This window comes from Palaemon carinicauda, chromosome 1 (assembly GCF_036898095.1).
Source record: "Palaemon carinicauda isolate YSFRI2023 chromosome 1, ASM3689809v2, whole genome shotgun sequence".
NCBI classification, from domain to species: Eukaryota; Metazoa; Arthropoda; class Malacostraca; order Decapoda; family Palaemonidae; genus Palaemon; species Palaemon carinicauda.
In genome coordinates, this window is record NC_090725.1 from 156,431,026 (window position 1) to 156,436,025 (window position 5,000).

Sequence of the window (5,000 nt, forward strand, 5' to 3'; positions counted from 1 at the left end):
ATTATATTAAAAGATTAGGACTTCTTAGCGTAAATAAACAATGGTTAAATGACTTGGCGAAATTTGGGTTTCACAAGGGTGTGGCAAATTGGTAGTGATTCACTCCCCTACGCGTTATGTTTTGGCATCTCGCCTGTCAAGGAAAACATCAGCGCGCTATTTTCTGCGTATGATGTGACCTCATTTCTGTGTCAATAAAATTATGCTGACTAGATATTTTGAAGATACAAAAATCTTTGACATGAATTAAAATGCTATATTTCCACTTACAATATTTTAACTGGCAAAATACAATGACCCTTCATAAATGCCTCAACACTGTTAAATCTGAACCACACCATCAGCCTGGAGATCCAAACACTATCATTATTTTCTATCACAATACAATTTTAAAGATACCAACGTCACTATATGACTGGGGAAAGGGATTTGTTTACACAATCCCTCTGGCTGAATTCCTCACGATCTGTCTGATGGTATAAAGCAATAGAGCTCGTTGTTTTCAATCATCGCGAGCGACCTTGAAAGAAGTTCACCGAGAACCTTAACGGTGTTCTATCGGGGATTCTTTCTTTTATGATCTCGAGATATTGTTCTTCCATAGACATTTATATTTACCATTTTTCATCTTTAGGAGTCTCAACTAAAAATTTTGACAATATTTGAATCGGGTGAGCCATAGAGGATTTGGTTTGTAACTATTTTAGCGTTAAGAATTTAGCCAGAAGAAATGTGTGACTAAACCACTTTCCTCAGTAGCAGCAGAATGCTACTGGTGGATATCATGTACGGTTAGCAATATTTATTAGATATATTTTTGTTCTTGACGTGATAGAGCAGAAAGATGGTGTCTTGAATTCTCGGGTGATAATATGGTTCATGTTTTCCATGACCCCTACATGATTAATTTTTTGCTTGATGATCGCAAATAATGTGAGGTATCTCCGCAGCTTTGCTGTATATTGCTAGGGAAGATATTATAAGCAAGTTGCTTTATACATAAATAAACTCCAACGACCCTTTGTTTTATATCAAAATGTATCGTCACTACAAAATATAGCAAGTCATTTAATTTTTTTCCAATAGGATTTATTGAGTTTCACATCTAAATATTGTAGGCACGTTTTATCCACATGTGCACGCGTGCTCACAAGGTCACAATAGTAAAGAGAAATAGCGGCTGCTGTTCTCCTAGTCAGACAATGAAAGCAACTTTCAACAACAATGTTCGTCATCAAAATATTTTCTGTTTGTTAACTCAAAATATTCTGCACCTCGTCTTATCTCATCTGTGGCCATTGAGTTACTTTCAATGCATATCACAACAGTCATTTATCTACATGGAAAATATATTAGGCAGGAAGATTTAATTACAATGAAATGTAAAAAATAAAATAAAAGCAACGTTATGATGACGACCCCAGTGGCCTTCAGCATACTTCCCCTGAACTCGTCCCTCCCAAACACTCCGTAATGCCATTCAACCACCTGCACCCTTGTGAAGTCATTATCATCAATTATATGCAATATACAAAGGTATAATGACTATGCTAACTAGTTTTCATTCTTATCTAATTCCAGGCAGATGGGATATCGGTCAAAATTGCAGGACTCCTGAACTCTACTTAAGGAGCCAAATTGAGGTTTAACGCGATGTCAGAGGAGGTTATTGTAAAGCTGACAGGTGGCATTTTTTAGATTAACAAACCGGTTTATCCGGTTCGACCACATTTTTTCTTCGCCATATTCACTGCATATTGATGAAGTAAATAACATTCCTTCTCCTGGTCTGTCTTCGAAATACAATACAGGCTACTTCATTTACCTACTGAAGTGTATGGTATCCACTTTACAGATTTTCATCACCTACGCTTTTGGTGATTAATCATAACATTATTTTTCTCGTGTCGGTACAGTACTAAACAAGAGTCTCAGCACCAACACTTTCCATTAATTCCCAGTCTATTTTTGTTAAAAGACTGATGGCTGTGTTTGTTACCCTTTGAAGTTTTAACCTTAGCGAAATCGCAGCCGTATCTCAAAGCGTATTAAAGCGTCAAGAATTAAAGATCAGTCAAACTTTTCATCAAGTAAATATCATCAACCATATCATCAGCAGATCAAATTTTAATAAACATGATCACCCTTATCTATTCTAGATAATATCAAAGTGTGTTTCAAGACCCTAACATTGCTATTATACAAACCAAAACAATTGCAAGAGAAAACTTTTTCAGAGCTAAAGCAGAAAACATTATGAGTTTATAAGAGTCGCTAAATCCGGTTAGTTTGAGAAGATAAGAAAAATCATTGGCGGAGGTCATTATTCAAAACTTTATTAAGCAATTAGAATAAATGCAGCCTAAATTTATCTCCCAACTCAGCATCTGAAAGAGGATTGATGAAGGAGATGATCAAATATTCCGAAGCCAATTGATGATTAGTCTGAATAATCATCGGCGCTTTTATAAAGCTTCATGAGAACATAAACGCACACACACAAACATGGGTAATTAGTTACATGATTTCATTTACAAAAGCGGATTTGATTATAATTATCGACACAAAGACTTAGCTTGAAATAATTCAAATATCTTTGTAAAAGTTATAAAAGTCACTCATATATGTTTATCGAAACATTATACTTCAAGGAACCTACTATGGGTTTCACAGACAGTGCAAGTGCGATTTTTTGCAATTATTCTGTAACGAACAGTCGTATCAATACGAGATGTTGCTATAGGGTATTTCACCCAGTGAGGAAATTCATAGGAGTATCATGAATCATTTATTGTAAATAATAAAGACTTTTGTACCTATACCAAGAGGCAAAACTCATTAGCCAAGCAAGAAAACGAACACCAGGTTGGAAGAGCTCCGCCTGCCTACAACCCCCTTCACCTCCAACCCCCATTTTCTTCCTCCCCTCTCCTTTCTTCCCTCACCTGCCCTACGTCTTTCCTTCTCTCTTTTTCTCTCTCTGAATGTTGCTTTGATTTAAACATATTTTTTTTACAATTTTTTTTTCTATCAATCTAATAATTATTTACATAACCAATACCATAGAGAGAGAGAGAGAGAGAGAGAGAGAGAGAGAGAGAGAGAGATGAGCAAACCAGCGAATAAAGCAGTCAGTCATCTGATAGGTAACAACCGATTGAATTGTTCCATATCTACAACAATAAATATTATAATTAGATAAGATAGATAGATAGATGGAGTGCTTGATATAAAAAAAATCATACAAAATAAGTTGCAACTTAAGCTACCTTCTCAGAAAGAGAGCATGAAGGGAAGGGAAAGAACGGAGAGGGATGGATGGCGTGGAGGTGGAGAGAGATAGCTTGAAGCAGGGGGAGAGCAGGTGAGGGATGAAAGGAGAGGGAGGGAGGGGGTGGAGGTAGAGGTTCAGTATATTATTGTTCGGTTTTGTGACTGGATGATTGAGATTTTGCCCTTTGGCATAGGGGCAAGTGTCTTTATAATTAACAATTAACGATTCATTATACCCCTATAAATTTCCTCACTGGGTGTAATACCCTATAGCAACATCTCGTATTGATACGACTGTTCGTTACAGAATAATTGCAAAAAATCGCACTTGCACTGTCTGTGAAACCCATAGTAGATGCGTACATACATATATATACACACACACACACACACACACACATATATATATATATATATATATATATTGAACAATTCTTAGTAATTTTGTGTATATACATAAAATAGGTACTAAAGTACCAATAATTAACATCATACGATGTTAATTATTTCACCGTATATATAAGCGTGTCTGTGGGTATTTGTTATTAATTCCAATTATAAATCCAAAAAAGTAGTTTCAGAGATAAAGGGTAAAACTCCTATTTTTAATACCACCAGACCTGGTCTGGATATTAATCTCTGGCCCCTTCATTCAGTTAGTTCTCTGAATTCTCAGAATTCTGTCTTTCCTTTGCATTCAAATCTTCCCGGACTGTCCCCTTTAGTAAGCAATATTAGGTATGAAATTAATTATAACAATCTTGCCTTCTCCATCAGAAAACTCAATACTTCGCAGTGCTCAAGAAATCTTATTCCAGCTGTAGCCAGATTGTGGAATGGTCTTTCTATCGACTGCTTGAGTCGATGGACCTCCAGAAACTCGAAGTTATTGCATCGGCTTTTCTGTCATTTCTTTATTTCTTTTCAGCAATATGCTGCTTTCTCTGTTGGAACCCTTGGGCATGTACCATTTTGCTTATCCAGTCAGGGTTGTAACTGAGTTGTTAAAAATAATAATAATAATAATAATAATAATAATAATAATAATAATAATAATAATAATAATAATAATAATAATAATAATAATAATAATAATAAAGTGCCGACAACTTCCTCGGATATTCTTTAAACAACTACCTACGCATAATATTTAGAAGAAAAAAAAAATACGAAAGAACGTATCTAGTTCTCTACAGACATCTCGCATTAAATTTCTGGAGGGAATTATATCATCAGGGTTTTTTAAACTGGATAAACATCGGAGGGATTCGGGACAGGGATCAAGAGTAGACCATGTGTACAGCTTAGCCTTTGTTTGGTTACATGGAGTCTGACGCCTCTCATCATGACCTCATTTCCTTCTATACCGTATCGTTGGAGACACGCACACGCATAAATACACACACATACACAATCTATATATATATATATATATATATGTGTGTGTGTATATATATATATATATATATGTGTGTGTGTGTGTGTATATATATATATGTGTGTGTGTGTATATATATATATATATATATACCATTTGAGAATTTACCTAGTGAGACCACTGTCTCATACTAGCGAGTTTTGCCCAACTTCCCGACACACCAGGTGACCTAATAATAATTGATAGCTTTTACCTATAATTACCCATAATGAGTCAGTATGGATGACAATGAACACAATCTCGTGCTTTATATATATATATATATATATATAAATATATATATATACAT

General features: G+C 35.1%; 1 protein-coding gene across 2 annotated transcripts in view; it reads right to left on the bottom strand.

Annotated features, from left to right (window-relative positions):
- The window catches only part of Drat (Death resistor Adh domain containing target), a 74,964-nt gene that overhangs the window by 21,087 nt on the left and 48,877 nt on the right, over nucleotides 1–5,000 (bottom strand). The gene's annotated exons all lie outside the window — the stretch shown is intronic.